At 36.7% G+C, this 19,489-nt stretch overlaps 1 pseudogene; it reads right to left on the bottom strand.

Moving 5' to 3' along the window:
• Positions 1-10,417: 10,417 nt before the first annotated feature.
• Positions 10,418-10,551, bottom strand: LOC120603282 (uncharacterized; annotated as a pseudogene).
• Positions 10,552-19,489: the final 8,938 nt, after the last annotated feature.

Here is a 19,489-nt window from a genome sequence, read left to right as displayed (position 1 = left end):
ACACTTGATAAGTGTTAGGCAATTAATTTTGCAGTAGGTTATATAACCATGTAACAGCTATGGAAGAATTAATTGCCTAACACTTATGAGGTACTTTTGGTTTAGAAAAGGATTTTTAAAATGCAAAATGTTATTTTTGCTATTCTATATGTGTAAATGGAAAGGTTAGACATCATCTCTTATAAGAAGTAAAACGTCATCATATATTGTCAAAGCCTCAAATGCTTTTATTAGAGTTCTTAAAAAGCCCCCAGCAACGTTCATTCACCATTTTTTCCTCAACCAAGCACCTATTTCAAGAGGCAGCAGTGAAAATCGCTCTAAAATGCATCTGTTTTAACAGCAATTCACTTTTTAAGTACCCATCACAGCTTTTATTAAATATACCTACAGTAGTCCCCCTTTATGTGAGAATACATTTTAAGTCTCCTAGTAGTTGCTTGAAGCTGCTATATGTATATAGTTTTTTCCTACATACATACCTATAATAAAGTTTAATTTATAAATTAAGCATGGTAAGAGGTTAACGACTATATAATAAAATAGAACAATTATAACAATATACTGTAATAAAATATGAATATGGTCTCAAAATATCTTACTGTACTATAGTCATCCTTTTTTGTGATAATGTGAGATGATAAATGCTTATGTGATGGGAAGTGAGGCGAATGACAGGCATTGTGACATAGCATTAGTTTACTTTTAACCTTCTGATGATATGTTATAAGGAGGATCATCTGCTTCAGGTGATCCTGGATCCTGGAGCCATGATGATATTGATGGTTAGATGTCAGAAGTAGACAGTGTCGATGGTTGGAGAAATTTAATATTTTCAGACCGTAATTGACTATGGGTAACAAACTGCAGAAAGTGAAACCTCGGGTAAGAGGGGACTACTGTATATCAAAGCACCATAAATAAAGCAGACAGGTGTCATCAGGAACTAAGCCAACATCCTTTTTCAGAAAGGCTTTGGAAACAAATTTTTTTCTGACAGTCAAACTGTGTGCTTGTTCTAGAAAACAAGCTATTCTCAAGGCTTCAGTGTCTAGTTACATACAACATAGAGCTCTAGTCTGCTTTGGACTTGAAGTTCTGAGTCTTCACAAGAAATTGACTACCAATTAGGATCTCACAGTATTCCTGCAAGCATCAAATAAGTCCAGCACTACTTAAATTGTGCAACACTAATAAACTAGCCTATTTTTGCTTAATTTTGTGCTCAAGGTAAATAGCAGACTTTCATCAACTAAACTTAATGCCAAAACATGAGAAATGAATAGAGCTTATGAAACAAAGGCCTGAAGTCCAAGACACAAACCTTGTTATGAAAAATCAATGAAGAATTGTTTGGTATATGTATGGAGCATTTATCTAGTATTTAGCTAGTCAAATACTGAAACACAAAACCATGCTCTGCCTTGTATTACATCATGGCTAGTGAAATTTACTTAAATCAGGACAAAGTTAATGATAAAGTAAACATTGTATTTCCAAGTCCTAAAGTATTAAAAACACACTAATCCAGAATAAACATAGGAAAGATAGAATTAATAAAAATTTCAAATCCTTATTTCCAATTTTATAGTATAAGGGGAACTACAAGCTCTATAGGGGCAGAGACTTAACTTATCCACCTCTGTAATCTCAAGACCTAGAATAATGCCCGACACCTAATAGTTCTTCATTAAATAAGAGTTGCATTAAAATGATGATGGAAAAAGACTAGGTTTGAATCTCAGCTCTGAAACTTTCTTTATAGAACCCTGGACAAGTACTTAAGTTCTCTGACCCTTGATTTTTTTTTTTTTCTGTAAAGGAGAAATGATTCTGTTTTTCCAGTATATTTTTCAAAAACAACAAGCAGTTCTCCAATTCTCAGTGGACACTGACTGAGTGTCCTACAATTTAATTCAATTCTGAGAAGAAAGTGAAGTTGTATCTATGATTCTCACCCCCTTCAGACATCAATAGCAAGTTCAAGTCACCTGTGCCTCTCCTGAATGACTATAGATCAGCCCCCTGTAAGACTGCTTACAATATGCCAGCTGGCTTCATCAAAGTGAGCAAGTGAGAGAGTGTCAGTAAGAAGTCACAAACTTTTATAAAATCTAATTTTGGAAAGGAAAAGCAAGTCTCTGGTGAACCAGGATTGCAGGCTCTCAACAGAAACTGAATCTGCTGGCACCTTGATCTCGGAGTTCCCAGCCTCTAAAGGAAATGTGAGAAATAAACTGTTGATTATTAAAAAATAAAATAAACCACTATAACATTATATGTAGCTCACATTCAGAAGAGAGTATTATGCAAAGGCATGAATACCAGGAGGCAGAGATCACTGTGAGCCATTTTAGAAGGCTGCCTCTCTCAGGCTCAGAGTGTTCAAGTTGCTTATCCAGTTTTACAAAGCTAATAAGTAGCAAACTTGAGTTTCCAAATCACGTCTGCCAGACTACAAAGCCCACAGTGTTTCCATCTATTACTTCTCCAAATGAATACATAGGAATAATGAAGAGTTAGCATAAACTTGTGTAGAATAAAGTGTTAATCCATTTTTCTCTAGGGTAGAATAAGCCATCTCCATCCCAACTGATCTTTCTAGGATTGTTCATTCTAATCATTTTCTTCATAGATAGAACAAGTTAAACTTTTTTTTATTCTTGGTCCATGGTACTATAAATCCCAATTTTTCGTTATATCAGAATTTTCATTTTTTTAAAACAAAGTACGAATTACCTCTCAGCAAGACCATCTAAGGAAAATAATCTTGTGGACACTCTGGTGTTTTTAATAGACTTGAAAAGCATATCTTTCATTTGTTAATTTATTCACAGTTTATTAGAAGAGGACATAGACATTTTTAAATAACAAAGGTGTATGCAGGAGCTATGTAAGCTCAGAGAAAAAATACGGTTAAAGAAATACGAATCAAAGAAGAGGAAAAAAATACTTTGAGTCTTGAAACATGAATCCGAGTTTACCAGGTGACTAAGACACAGATCTGTTATTAAAAGAAAAAGCAAGCATGGCCCAAGATTACCAGCAGATTTGGAATTTAAGGGTTCTCTTAAAGTCAGAGAACAGATGGAATCACATAGGCAGAGCAAGAGTCAGACTTAAGTTCAAGCTCAGAGGCAATGGATACAGAGAGTTGAGGGGGTAAGGGTGGGAGAAGGGCATAATGTATTAGAGCAACCATAAAAGGTAACTATTTGAGGAATGGAATGTGAAACCTCTGGCTGGGTTGGCTTCACCCTTCAAAACTAAGGATACCCTGGAATGGTATTTGCTCCTAGGCTGGCACAGTGAATCTGGAAACTTTGGGCAGATAAGCCAGGTAGTATCCCACGTGGCTACATCCAGGAAAGGAATCCTAATTTCACACCTAGAATATTAGCCACTGGCATGCCCTGTCCAAGATTACATTTATCCCTCACGATCTCCAGAGAAAACTGTGATGAACAGAAACAGCATCATGCACAGAGAACAAGGAATACCAAGATGAAAACAAAATCACGAACCACCAAATACCCATGGAAGATCAATACCATGAAAGGGTGACACCAATCAGCAAATGAACACCCAAGCAAATAGTTATTAGAACAAACAGAAGAGGATCTTGGAAGTAGTTATAATTATTTACTGAGTAGTGTGTGTGATGTCAGGCATTGTTCTGAGCACCTTACATGGTTTCTTTTTTTTAATTTAATATACAGAATATCCCCAAAGGAATATGAGAGAATATTGCATCTAACTTTTATATAAAAGAACTAGTTAAAGATTGTTAAAATTAAAAGATGGTCTAAACAGCAAATGGACTTTGATGAAGAGCAAATTAGCAAAACTAGAAGAATAAGCTGAAGAATTGTTCCAAAAGAACAAAGATATCAGGGGAGAGATGATTTAAGAAACATTAGAAACAAGATAAATCTAGAGATTCCAAAGAAGAGATAAGAGAGGATTTTAGGGCAACAAAACTGAAGAAATACTAGAAGAAAACTTCCTTGTATGACTAGTTTAATTTAGAAGAAATAATGTCATTTGTATTTTTTTTTAAAAAGTTTGAACATTATGTAAGTGTACCTTATTTTTTTATTGTCTGGCAATATCTAAAACTTCACATTTTATGTATTTCTAAATTATATATTCTGTATTCATGATAATTGTGCTTTTTTTAGCTTTTTATTTTGAAATGAATTTAGACACAGGAAAGTTGCAAAAATAACACAAATGCCTGTCACCTAGCTTACTCTAATGTTAACATCTTATATAATTATAAAAATAACTTACAATATTATTAACTAAAAAAAATGCCTTACATAAACTGGAGGGAAAACAGGTCAATGAGAATGATTAACATACATAAATATATACAAAACAGAACAAAAGAGATGAGTAATTACTACATCATTCTACAACTGATCTTGAGGCTCTATTTACAATATCCTTCTGTCGTCATCTATTCCATATTTTGCCAGCATCCACGGCTGTTTGAGGTTCTCACATGATGTGGCAATCTTCATTCCTAAAGAATGAGTCCTTGGTAGTACTCCTTGAATTGGATTACTATAGTTTCTTATTAACTTTTAACACTGTACATGGCAATACTAGAAGGTGATCCAAAGCATCCCCTGGGTTCTAGACATTTTCATCCTTGCTCCCATTTATGTAGGGGAAATCAGATTTCCCTTTGATACCAAGAATTAATCATCCCAACCTACAGTGTAACCTCTATTTCTTCCAATTGTTCCAATGTCACAAAAGCCCCAAATAATCACCTAGTAGTATAAACTTCCAGTTAAGTGGAACCATTGTTGAGCTTTCTGGGGAGAGCATTTCTCCCTTTGATACTAAGACCTGTAAGTGGTTAAAGCTCAAAGTCGTGGGAATAGAAAGTAGAACATTTTATCAGTGGGTCACTATGTATATTGGTGAGAGGTATCAATTTCACTCCTGGGTTCCCCAGCTCATGTATTGTAGATAAGGGAGAAACAGCACTCCGTGTTGTTAGTTCATAGCACATAATGCTGTAGGGCAGGAGTTGGCAAACTTCCTTGTAAAGGGCCAGATAGAAATATTCCAAGCTTTAAAGACCACATATGCTGTCTGTCAAATATTCTTTTTGTTTATAATCCTTAACAAGTGTAAGACCCTTACTTAAAGGCCGTACAAAAATGAGATGCAGACAAAGTTTGGCCCTCAGACTATGATTTGCTGATCTCTGCTATAGGACAACACCTTAACTTTGGAAAGTATTCCCTCCCTGCTGACACTAGAACTAAGTCTTCAAAAGACCATTCAAGAGTCCTAAAAGCCAGTTGCTACTGGATGGTGGGGATATATAACCAGTGGGTATTGTGTACATGGTATTTGGGGTCACGGGGATTACCACCATTCTCCAATAATACCTTAAAGGTCAAGATGTCCTTTCCCCCCACTCCCACACACTCCAAATAGATTTACCCTAGCAACCTTTTGGAGAAAGGTTGAGAGAAAGATTTATACATTCTTTTGATGTTATCACAAGGTCTTCTTGCAAAGGTACCCAGCATACTCTGTTTTCAAGAGCTCCTGGATCTGTGAACTCCCCATGACTAGGAAATGGGTAAAGGCTATTACTCTTAGTACTGTTTCTAGTCAGGCCTCTGTTTTCCCAAACTAGAGTTCAGTACACTGATTCCCAAATATCTGGTAAATGCCCTCATTAATAAATTCTTTCCTTGTTCTTACACCCTCAGAATCTATTCCTACACATATTCTCCAGGTCCTGGCTAATTCAGTTTTTGCTAATCTTGCCATTCTTCTAGCATGTAATTTTTCTCTTCCCAGATTTACTTTGTAATTGGTCCCCTAGAACATGCTGGGGTCTGACTCAATTTATAGGTTTGGAGTTAGTGAGAGGAGCCAGGGGAGGAAAGGAGAGAAGTTGATATCCTTGTGTAAGATGAGACTTGCATTATCTATTTTTGTGTAACAAACTGCCCAAAACTTAGCAACTGAAAAATGATAACCATTTCACATAGGGAACTACACCAGGGCATTTAATACTAAGAGGTGTGAATCACTGGGGCATTCTTAGATACTGGTTACCATAAGATTTTCAAGAAAGGTAAAACCAGCCTCAGCAGAGGAAGGGAGCTGCTTCTGCAGGCAAGGGACATTCAATGGAGTTTGGCAGTATAGGATACCATTTTTGGAGTGCCATTCTTTTACAGTCAGTACCCTAATTTCCACATCAGAGATCAAGCAAGGCTGTTAATTCTACCTCTGTAGTAATTTGGTGTTTTACTGAAGAAGATTCTGCTTCTAATTGTTGGTTGGTGTGTTAGACCTACAAAAGATAAGGTATGTTTTTAGGGCAATGATAGAAACCCTCTGGTTTTCTAAACATGCCCTATGCTGAAAATTTGAAATCTTGAGTCTACAATTTTCTTTAAGTTTTCTAGCACAGTTAGAAACAACCAGTAATATCCCTGCCCTTATTTCTATTCCTTCTGCCTTTCATAGTATTCTAACTCAGCAGCCAGTTAGTTCACCAAAGCCATTCCTTGAATAGGCACTTAATTCCAGATGACCCCATATAATAATCTTTTAAAGCAAAAATGGAATATATTTTCCCATGTAACTGAATGGTCTACTGGATAGACCTGCATCCAAGACTCATCATCTCTTGGCCCTGCTTCCTCTGCTTTCCTCTGTTTACTTCCAGGGAGACTCTCCATGTGATGGCAGAGATGGTCTCTATCTACAGTTTACTCATTTAGCAATCCACAGGTAATAATTTAAATACTGTTTCTCCACTGTGTATCATGGACTTCCAGTCTCTAGTATTTTACCCCTGGCTTGCAATCATAGTTACCAGTAATAGTAACCAGATCTTCACTACCTTCAGATACATCCAGGTCAGATAGCTCATCCTCCATTCTCATTTCCTGGAAAGTCAGTTGTTTAAAACATTTCAGTTGCATAACAGAATCCCATCTAGTTTAGGTAAAAGGAGATTTAAAATAAGGAATCAAGTGCTTACAAAATCATTGAAAGGACTAGAGGAGCAAGCTGTAGATCCAACTTTTTGGAACGACCTCCAGCCCTCGCAAGTACTTTATTTATACCATAATTAGAACTGTACCCACTGTTCTCACTGTACCATTGCTGTAGGAAGCTGCTGCCACTGTTGTTCACCACAATCGCATTCACACTGCTGCTGCTGCTACTACTGTTAAAGAAACCTAGCTCCAGAATCACATGCATCACTTCTGCTAAATCCACACAAGCAAAATAGATCCCATGTATCTTTACTAACTCTTGACATGACTCCATTCTAAATTCATTTCTCACAAGATCCATCAAACTGAATCACATCTAGAATCTTAACTGAAAAGGAGTCTGGGAAATGTCACTTATAATCTCCAGCTTTTTCAGATTAAATAGGGTTTGAGCATCAACCAACAGCACTCATATCATTTTGTTCACATCACATTTTATTACACTCTAGAGTTGTTCATTGTTTCTGCTCTATTAGAGTGAGATTCTTTAAGAACAGGGATAAAATTTTATTCACATTTAGGATACCCAGCATTCATTAAAGCATTAAAATGTCTTCCCTCATTTCATACACATAACTTTGGATTAGGAAAGTTATCAAGTTCAGCTCCTTACAACCTGTGAATAAGCCCAAAGCTAAAGGAAGTGAAGTTTCACATTTGTTCCTACCAGCCCTAGTGCTTCATGGTTCAACCTGCCCGTCTATATGTTGACACAATTGTACCTTAGATCCCTGATAAATATTTGTATGGACAGATCTTTATCTTCTCTTTGAGTGAGATTTAGTATGGAATTTGCCCAGAAATAGCTCTCTAGACTTGATCATTAGACATTTAGTCTCAAGGACAACTCACCCCATGTCTCATACTGAAAGGGAAGTTTTTGCCTGGCATTCTGAAGTCCAAGACCCCCCTTCTAGATAATAGAATGTGTAGTAATCTTGATGCTAACTATTTATCTCATCATAGCTGACCCATTTTTGGCTACCGAATCTCTTTTTTATTGCTGAACCTCCTTTCTGCCATCAGCCAGGCTCAACATAGATAGCAGGGTCTAATGCAGTGGTTCTCAACTGGAGAATGACTTTTGCCTCCCAAAAGACATTAGATGATGCCAGGAGACATTTTTGGTTTTCAAAACTAGGGAGAATGTTGCTACCAGATGTAGTAGAGGCCGGGGATGCTGCTAAATAAGCACAGGACAGCCTCCTATAACAAAGAATTATCTGGCCCAAAAAGTCAATAGTGATAAGGTTGATAAATCCTGGTCTAATTTTAAACTCATCTTGTACACTAAACACTGTCTTGGAATATCATCACTCACCAGCAAGTTCCAAAATAAGACAGCTCTATCATGATGTCATCATGATGCCTGCCCATAGCATCTTCCTCTGCCTTCTGTAAGGCTTTATTCATTTATAGTCTCCTAACAGCCATCTTTTATTTCTTCTATGTTTATACATTGTCTCTCCATTGAAGGCTACAAGCTCTTCAGAATAGCCCCATCTCCCACATTCTATAGCCCTGTTGTGTGTAACAATTTTAATTAATCTCTAAAAATAATTAAAGAGCCTGGATTCTTTAAAGACCAAATCTTTAAGAATGTTCCTACTCTGGACAAAGGCCTAGAAAAAAATAGAATCCTTACCTAACTGAAATATTAAACACGCTGAAGTCAAGCAAATAAAATCTCCTTGGCTTCATGGATCTCTCTCTATTCCCACCCATTCCTGACAGTTCTTGGTTTTTATCTTGGCTTTTGATTTATTTCCACTGAGAACCTCTCTTCTGTTTATGTCTAATTGCTCTCTCCACTAATACTAATACAACTTATACTTCCTCTTTCATTATATATCTCATTTTAATTTCTTTTCAGTGTTCCCCAAAAGACTTTTAGCTACTTGAAAGCAGAAACCATTTCTGTCTTCTTCATTACGGTATCTTCCAGCACCTTAGCACAGTGCCCGGCACAGAGTAGGTAATTTCCCGTGTCATTAGTGCATATGAGAGTTTGTTTTTTTTAAAATGAATTTTATTAAAACATGGATTCCAGAAAGAAGTTCAACAAAGAAACTACAAAAAAGAAAAATTTAAATTCAGAAACTATATCCTTCTGTTCTAACGCAGGCTGATTAATGCCCAGGCTCATGAGATCTGTTTTACAGCCTATCTGAGGGTAACACTCACCTAGAGCAACTCCTAGGTGCCACTCACCTCCTTTGTGCCCTTCCTTCCTTGAGGTCTCTGACATTTATGCCCTGGAGAAAATTGCACATGAATGGGATAACAGGCCTTTTTAGGATGAACTGCTGCCTTTACTTTTCACACGGTACCTATCAGCAATTTATCTGTGCATCTACATGTAGTTTCTACTCATCTGCATGTAGCATTTGGACCAAGGATGATGGCAGGCCTCTTCAGTCAATGAGAAAAAAAATCATTTTCTACTCTTGTCTACCCATGACCATTTCTTCCTAATTGTCTCCCTTAGAGAGATTGTTATACTGTGTAAAATTAAAAAATCCATTCAAGTCAACCTAAATTTCATATATCACTTTCCCTTCTAGACTTTCTGTCATAAAGAATTGATTTAAGACAGGTAGTTTTTTAAAAAGCCATGTTCATTAGTACTTGCTAGTATTTATATTGTACCTCTAATCAAAAGGAGCAAGGCTTTTTAAGAGCAGAGTTTAATGTAACTCCCTAAATTCAAGCATGCTGCCACCACAATGGATTCATCAGGTTTTGAGTCTTGGCCTCCTGGATCTATCCATCTGCACCCACCCCTGCCCCCTCCATGTCAGTTTTTGTCCTTGGCTTTTGATATTTCTGTCTCCAGACAAGGTAAGATGTTCTGAAATCTACCGTTCCACTATCCACTAACCAAGCTGTGGGTATGAGTGGGTGTTTGCCTCACTCTATAAACTAGCAGAGGCTCTTCTTGATTCCCATGGCTTAACTATCAGCCAACTCCCAATATCTATTGTAATTCCCCAACCTAGTGGCACACTTCCTCTTCTTGGTTCTTCAGTCAGGCAGATATCCAGCTCTGGTTTAATTTAGCATGGAGTTACTCTGGGGCTCTTTTCTGGTTAACCTGAGGCTGTATAAGTGGTGATATAGCTTTTGGGCTCTAGAATCCATACTGCCTAGTCTCAAATCTTGATTCTGACACATATGCACGTCTCTGTGCCTCAGCTTTGTCCATGAAAAAGAATAGTAACCACCTCCTAGGTAGGATTGGTGTACACATGTAAAATATTTAGAACATACCTTTTTTTTTTTTTTTTTTAGGCAAGGCAATCCTTGATTGACCTCACAGATTGCAAGGACCTTCTCAGCTGACAATCCCTTTTTTTTAAAATTTTTTATGCCTCTAGCACCTGGTCTTCCTAGGTGGTCTCCCATCCAAGTACTAACCAGGCCCGACCCTGCTTAGCTTCCGAGATCAGACAGGATCGAGATTAGACAGGATCGGGCACATCAGGGTGGCATGGCCATAGACTTAGAATGTACTTTGCAACATAGTAAGTGCTCAGTGTTTGTTAATTATTATTAGAGTTGACACATAACTTTGTTGCGGAATGACCTCTGTTACTTCTGCTACACTAACAGTTCAGTAGATGTTTTTTGAATGATCTCAATGTGCCAGACACTGCTAGGAAGAACATAGACATGAAGTAGAAATTAGTGTTGCCTTCATTTCTCAATGTGTACTGCCTTTGGTCTATAGATGGTAATGGTGGCAAAGGGGTGGCTGTTTAGATAGCCCTGCACGGTTGTCCCCTTGACTCTTGAATGCATGAAAAAATGTTTACCCTTTGATTTCTACTATTCTCTTCTGGTTTTTTTTTTTGAGAGGTCAGAAGCTCATTTTGTAATCATAGATCATGATCCCCCTTGTCTCTCTTTTAAACGTATCAGGGATTGTCAAAATTATGTATTTTTTCTATTTTCCTATAATTAAAAATAAAAAATATTTTGTCTCTTTCCCAAATTCTCAATTCTCCAAGTTCTCAGAAATTTTGACTTTGGACCTAGAAATTACTCTGATACTTTTTTTTCCTTTATGCCTTTGATTTGTTGGTTTGTCATTATATAGTCATGCGCTGCATAGCGATGTTTCTATCAATGACAGACTGCATTTATGGTGGTGGTATACAATATAGCCTAGGTGTATAGTAGGGTATATCTAGGTTTGTGTTTGTGTAAGCACACTCTATGATGTTCACACAACAACGAAATCACCTAACAACATGTTTCTCAGAATGTATCCCTGTGGTTAAGCAGTGCATGACTATGTATGTTTTTGCCCTTTGGCTCTAATGTGATGTGGAAAGATGAGCTGTAATCAGAAAGATGTGAGTGAACTTACTATTGAATATATGTAGTACTTACTTAAGTCTCTTTTTCACCAGTTAGTTCCCAGATCGAGCTGGATTTTATCTCTGGCTTGCAATCATAGTGAAAGAATGCAGAAAGGAGACAAACTTTTGAAATATTCTCTTCGGAAGAGAATAAGAGCTCTCTCTAAAACAAAATATGAAGTGCTAGTATAAATGATGCTTGAGAGGAAAAAAAGGATACAATGAATTAACTAAAAATAAAAGACAATCCTGTGTCTTGGTTTATCATTCTACATTCAAAATCAAGACATTTTGTTGATTTGTATACTCTGTTAGGTACTCTCTCTTCTAAGGGAGAGGAGCTATGGACAGGCTCTGAGCTTAGTTGTAGGGATGTGAAAATGGAGATGTACGTCGCTCTGGGACAAAGATTAAAGTCTCTGAGACAGTATTGAGTAACTGGATCAGCATTGGTTCACCATGGTATCATTGATTTCTGTATTGAGTTCCTTGGTGGTTCACAAATGTTTTCTCTCCACCCTTTATTTAATCTCCCCACCCTTTATTTAATCAGCCACAATAAAACGTAACTATCAACCCGAGTACATTTAAACCAAGGAAAGGTAAGAATTTAGTACTTTACAGCAAGTAAAATTCTATTTACTGCCTAAATCTGGAGGAGAATTGGAGATCCTGGGTGCCCAGCCCAGGAAACATATGAAGCAAACAAATTTAAAAGAAGGGAAACTACTTGGCCAGGGTATTCAAACATCCTGGTTTCTAGACCTTGACTTGTGCAACTTCAGGGGCAAAACCCTAATTATAGAGCTCAGAAGGCCTCAGTTGCATCATCTGGAATTATAATACTATTACCTACCTCTTACCATCCCCCCTTAAAGTTACTGTGATCTGACAAAGGAAAGTGTTTTGGCCTACTCAGAAAAATAATGCATAGCTTTGAAGCAATACTATTATCATTATGATTATTATTGTCATCATCCTTATACTTGGTACATATCATTATTGATGCTTCTTTCATCAGAGAAACTCGAAGGTTTATAAAGAGAAATGTACTCATATAACACATCTCTAGGAAAATTCTATAATTCTACTATGCCAAATTGCTTAAGTTTGCAAATAAGTTAGTAGATGATCCAGAACCAGAATCCCACTGCAGCACATATGAATACACACACTGGCAGAGCAACAGTATAAGTCACCTGCCACCTCGCCTTTTAAACTCACCCTCTGGAACATTTAAATGTCTTGCACCTGCACTTCCACTTAAAAATTACTTAAGACCAGACATTCTTTTTAAATGGTCAGCTTTCTAAATTAAACATCAATTTTCCAAAGAAAGTAAGAGGATGAGATTAATTTCAGCTTCTCTAAAATGATAACTCTACCTGATCATAATAGTTTTTCAAATAGCTACTGTGTTAACCAAGGTTCTCCAGAGAAACAGAACCAACGGGATATGTGTGTGTGTGGCGAGGGGTAAGATTTCTTTAGGGAATTGGCTAACATGATTTTTGAGGCTTGGTGAATCCAAAATCTAATGGAGATAGGCTTTCAGGCTTCAGACTTAGGGAAGAGTTGCAGTTCGAGTCTAAAGCCAATCTGCTGGTAGAATTCCTTCTTATTTGGGGAAGTCAGTCTTTGTTCTATTAAAGCTTTCAACTGATTGGACAAGGCCCACCCACATTATGGAGAGTAATCTGCTTTACTCAAAATCCACCAATTTAAATGTTAACTTCAGGGGTGGCTCCATAGTATAGTGCTTAGCATGTCTGCTTTACACACAGAAGGTCCTGGGTTCGCACCCCAGGTGGAGCCACGGACCATACCCCAGGTGTGCAACGCGAGCGTGTGGGAGGAGATGCCCCGTCTTCAGAGATCCAGTTCTTAAGGAGAGACGGCAACATCCATAGGTCAGGGGTGGAAGTGGAGGTGGGAATTAAAGAGGGGAACTTGCCAGGGCCTTGGCAAGTTGACCCATAAAATTAACCACCACAGCTGATTTGATTATATTATTCAGACTCACCTAAATGGTTTATTGGCATTAAACAAATACTATACCTTATTTTAATTCTGAACACTCTATATTCTATTAATAAATGAAGCAGAAAGTAGGAAAAAACAACTGGAATAAAAATTTTAAAAAACAGATACATGCAAATCAGTTAGCTTCTCCAAACCTGTTTCCTCATCTGTGAAATGGAAATAAGAATATTACTCCTGCTTACAAAAGCATTCTTTAAAGTGCAAACTTGAGCACTTTACAAATTATTATTAATGTATATAACCTATGCTCTGGACATGTGTACTTGTTGCCCTTCAAAACGTGATTACTTTGTTTATTGTGCTTAAGTATCTCTATTTCAGTTCAGTAATTTTGATTTTCAAGAACAATGATTCTTTCACTGCTTTGTTTTAGCACACTTTTTGATCACATTTGGTTGTAAAATATGTTGTAAATAAGTATTGTTACTAATAAAAATTATATGAAGTACCAAAGTTTACAAATGATTTTATTTTAGAGTGGGTGCAATATTATCTCTATAATAATATTCTTTGTAACTTGCAATCATATGTGCTTTATTACTTCGGAAAGAAGGGAATACTAGGAATTGCACATAACTTGAAGATGCTGTCGTCTAAGTTGCTGCCAGTAATCTTAATCATCTTTCAGGAGTGTTTGTTGCAGATGAACGTTACCCATTCTCTAACTTTAGTTTTTGAAATACAGTGAACTGAAAGCATCAGTTCTTCTCTACTTGAGACTTAAGTGCATCTGTAGCCTATATAGTATAGAAAATTTTGCCCTGAAATAGGCCTCCCACTTCCAGCTTGCAAGTTGAAAATCCAAAGGTATGAGGGGTCTCCATATTGATGAAGTCCAATGAGATCACCTCAGTCATGCTACTATCTAGCCATTTAAGAACTTTAAAAACTAAACACTGTGTTTGATCTAAAAAAATAAGATGGGTAAGGAAAAAATACTAGTAGGCAGGATCTTTATTTCAATCTGGTGGCCTGACAATATGCATCGTAAATAATCATATGTCCTGGTTTGCTTGGTATAGTCCTGGTTTATACTTGTTCTAATATAATTATTTAATAGCACCCTCTATCACCCAAAGCATAAAGTGCTTACAATTGTTTATCAATGTATACCCAACTTCTGTACACAGCATGCATTAGGTACTCACTAAATATTTATTAAATGAATGAATAGTGATCCAAATAAAGAGAGACTGGCCCATTAAATAGAGTTCTAAGAATTCATTTCTGCACTAAGATGCTATGAGCACTGTAGTGAGCTGAATGATGGTTGCAAAAAAAGATATGTTCCTGTCCTAATCCCTGAAACCTGTGAATATTACCTTATATGTCAAAAGATGTAATTAAGGATCTTGAGAGGAGTTTGTTCAGAATTATCTGAGCGCAATCACATGTATCCTCATAAGAGAGTCAGAGGGAGTTTTGTGACACACACACAGAGGAGAAGGCAATGTAAAGACAGAGCAGAGAGAGATGCAGCCACAAGCCAAGGAATGCCACCAGCCACCAAAAGCTGGAAGAGGCAAGGGATAGATTCTTCTCTAGAGCCTCTGTAGGGAGTACATCCCTGCCAACACCTTGAATTTGAACTTTAGATGCCCCCATAACTGTGAGAAAATTAATTTTGTTGTTTTAAGTTACCCACTTTGAGACAATGTTACGACAGCTATATAAAACAAATGGAAGCACCTTACACATGGCATGCAAAAGTGATTTTAAAGGAAAAAAGGAATAGCCCCATATCGTTACTTATGTCACCATAGGAGGAAGCTTGGCATGCTTGGAAAAGTATGAGATTCTGCCACATACTAACTGAATTACATTGGAAAAGTCACCTAAATTTCAATTTCCTTCTCTGTAAAATGGGGGAAATGACACTTCCCTACTTACCCCCAAATGATTTTTACTGAGACTCAGATGAGTTCAATAAATATTTGTTGATGCATACTATATGCCAAGAACTATTCTAAGCACTGTCTCTTAGGGATACAACAGTGAACATGGCAGATAAGTTTTTGCTATCACTGAGCTTACATTCTAATACGATAAGCAGACAATAGACAAGAGAATGCAAAAAAATTATTTCAAATAGTGCTAAAGATTATGAAAAAAAATATTACGTGGAGCGATATAATAGAGTGCCTGGAAAGGGAGACATTACATAGGATGATCATGGAAGGTTTTTTAAAGAGATGACCATAATCTCATAAAGCTGAGGTCTCAATTATGAAAAAGAAACAGCTATGTAAAAAACTGGAATAAGAACTTTTTGGGTAGTGGAACTTGAAAAAGTTCCTTTGTACATCTGAGGAATATAAAGCTTTGCTTGAACTTGATATGTTTGAAGAATAGAAAAAAAGGCAGTGTGACTAAAGTATAGAGGTCAAGGAAGAACGAGGTAGGAGATGAGGTCACAGTAATACTTAAGGGCTGGAACTTAAGGGCTGGAATGTAAGGCCATGTAGGCCACAATAAGAAGTTTGGATTTTATTGTGGATATAATGTATATCTATGATCAAAGGGTTTTTAACATGGGAATGATGTTATCTGATTTACATTTTTAAAAGATGACTGGCTTCTGGGTAGAGAATGTATTGGAGAGCCAGAGATGAAGTTGAGAGACCAGTTAGGAGGCTATTGCAGTAATCCAAGCTAGAGATAATGGTACTTAGATTAAAGTGATAGCAATGTAGATCAGGAGAAGTGGACCAACTCAAGATATATTTTGGAGTTAGAGCCAATAGAACTTCTGATGGATTGGATATGGGAGACGAGAGGCAGAGGGAAATTAAGAATGATTCATAGATGTTGGCCTTAGCAACTGGCTGATGGTGAATAATGGAGGAAAAACTATTCAGAACATGTTAAATTTGAAATGTCTATTACATATCCAAGGAGAAATTTCAGTAGGCAATTTGATACCTATCTATAACATGCACGAGGGGAGGGATGAATCAGAAATGAAGAAATGAATTTGGAAATTATCATATAAGTTGTTTTTTAAGTCATAGGACAGATGAATTACCTAGAGAGAAAGTATTCAGAAGGAAAAGAAGAAATTCTAGCATAAATCCTTGGGTACTTCAATATTTAAGGTCAACCATAGAAGGAGAAGCCAGCAAAGACAGTTGAATTGAGAAAGGAGCCAGTCAGGTTGGAGGAAATCCTAAAAATGTAAAGTCATGAAAGCCAAGAAATAAATGAATGAATAAATGTCAACAAGTAATATGCACAAATATTTTCTCAGCTCCTGCTATGTGCAAAGAACTCTACTAGAAATGCAAGAGAAGTGTTCCCAATCTCAAGGACTTTTATAATTTTGGAAGGGAGATAAAAATAAGCCCCCCAAAATAATACAGTACATAGCCTTCTAACTGATCTCCCTATCTCCAGGTTTTTCTTCCAATCCATTTGACACAAGCCAAAAGGTTAATTTTCCTAAAAACGATACCTTGATCTATTAAAATTATCAGCTTTAAACTAAAATTCATCAGAATTCTGATCAGCTCAAGAACTTTATCTGTCCTTAGAGTCAGTCCCAAATCATCATTCTGGCATTCAAGGAAGGATGGTCACAGCCTCATCTTCTATTATTCCCTTTATGAAACCTTATAGCATTTTTTCTTGATTGTTCAGTTTAGCATTGTTTCTATCCTTCCCTGCCCTTGTATGTAATTGGGGTGTGTATCTTTTCTTTATCTAGATTGTGAGCACCTTAAAAACAGATTAAGCCCAAGCTCCTTGTCTAACCATTAGTACATTAACTCATTAGCTTTATTTGTTTCTGCCAAGTATCTGACAAAGACCACCAAATTTTAGTCATATGATATAGAACAATGATGTTATAATGGAACAAATTTTGAGTACCGTAGAGCTAGATTGTGGATAACAAGGAATGGAAGGTGGTGTACTTAGGAACAGGGAAGTAGTCTGAAACCAGATTACTTACTTTACCTTAGTAAGGGTCTTACTAAGGAGATTCGTTGTTACTCTGTTAGGGAAGACTTACTAAGCTTTTTGAGCAGGACACTCATATACTCTTATCTGTACTTCAGGAATAAATCGGTAGAGGGGATAAATAATGGCCTCAAAATTGCAGGCAATAGAGCACTAGTGGGAGTGAATTCTTTGAGGCAGCAATACCAGCCTAACTGGCTCTGTGAGAAAAGATAGGGTGTCTGGGAGTGGTGAAAAATAAGACCAACAAGAAGTATGATAGGGCCAGAATATGAAGGGCTTGAAAACTAGGCAAAAGCATGTGAATGGGATCCCTGAGTTCTAAAGCCTGTTTCCCTATTTGGGGAAAGTCTCTTATCTTTTCTAGAACCCAGTTTCCTTTACCTAGGCTTTTCTTCAGCTGTAAATGTTATTTTATCATTTTCTATAATCAGACCTGCTACAGTGTTTCTCAAACCTTGACTGCATATTAGAATCACTTGGAGAGCTTTAAAATCTGTTAATGCTTGGATCCCACTCTGAGAGATTCGGATTTATCTGGTCTCGGATGTAGCCTGGGCACTGAGTTTTAAAAAGTCCCAGGTGATTCCACTGTGCAGCCAAGGTTGAGAGCAACCGATGTAGAAAATAGTGAAGCACTAAGATTCTTGGGCTTAGTATATACGTTATGGGGGAAAAGTGTTTTAAGGAAGACTAATATGAGTAACCAGAGTAGAGAACAGAGGCTATAAGAGACTAACTGGAATTTTTCAATAATCCAGGAAAAAAATTTATTAAGGCCTAGGTTAGCATGCATGCTATGACATTGTAGGATAGAAGAAGATGGAAGATTATTTAGAGGGAAATAACATCAGGACTCAGTAACTGAGTAAATATTAAACCTGCTCAAAAGGAAAGAGATAATGCAGTGTCGGTTTTCTAGTACAGAAGAGCGAGATCCTTAGCAAACTAAAGTAGTTGTGGAACAGTTGGTTAATTAATATTACTGATAATATGGTAACTGACATTATATAATTACTATGTCAGGGACTATGCTATGTGCTTTATATACATTATTTAATCTTTAGTGTTATTCCTATTTTACAAATCCAGGAAGAAGAGAGATCAGTTAAATAACTTGCCCAAAGTTACTTAGTAAGTGGTAGAGAAGATATTTAAAGTAACTGACTGATCCTTTTTCTTATAATAGGAAGATGATCAGTTACATACTGAATGTGTTGAATTTGAATAACTCAAAAAAAGCAATATGGCTATAGAGGTTGAACAGGAACACAAATGAGTGAATCAAGTCAGACAACTATGGTGAAATGAAGAGAAAACATCTAAATGAGGCAATCCCTGCTCAGCTATACTCGAATGTTGCCCTGTTGGAATTTCAGGCCCCATACTGCCATTTTTAAAGATTTTTCATGATTCATGAAAACGTGAAAATCTGGATTTGTATGTAAAACTCCCTAAAATTTCAATGTCGACAAATTCAAATGTTTAAAATTACTGCGTGGCCCAAACTAAACATGGCTGCAAGTTTTCATCTCTAATCAATAGGCTGTTGGAAATTCAGAATTAGTGAAATATCTGGGCTGGAGATGTATGATCAGGGAATCCTTAAGGGCTGAGGATTGCAAATGCTCCAGGAGTTATATATGTTAGAATAATAATCAGCATTTGACATGATTAGTTAAAATAACGCAAAAATACATGAGTTAACAAGTCAGTCAGGCCTCTAAGAGATTTTCAATCTTAGAGAAAACTGACATAAAATAGAAGTGTTAAAACTACCAGATTGAAGTGGGTGTATTTAAAATTCAATTTTCTATAAACTAAAAGCTAAATTCCAGACAATGACTTGAATTTTCATACATCCATGATGTGATGGAAACATTTCAAAACTGTGACTATATCTCCCACTGATTGAAAGGTAATTAAAAGACTATGTTTTATACATATTTTCACTTTTCTACCTTGAGTTACTTTATCCCAGCCCAGTTTCTCACATAACACTCAACTCTTGCAAAGCCCATAGCAGAGGCGTTCATGATTAGCAAAAAAAAAAATTTTAGGTAAAACCTTTTTAAA

Source organism: Pteropus medius, unplaced genomic scaffold (genome assembly GCF_902729225.1).
Source record: "Pteropus medius unplaced genomic scaffold, Ma_sr-lr_union100, whole genome shotgun sequence".
NCBI lineage: Eukaryota > Metazoa > Chordata > Mammalia > Chiroptera > Pteropodidae > Pteropus > Pteropus medius.
The sequence above is the reverse complement of the archived record's forward strand: the minus strand, read 5'-3'. Positions and strand labels throughout refer to the sequence as shown.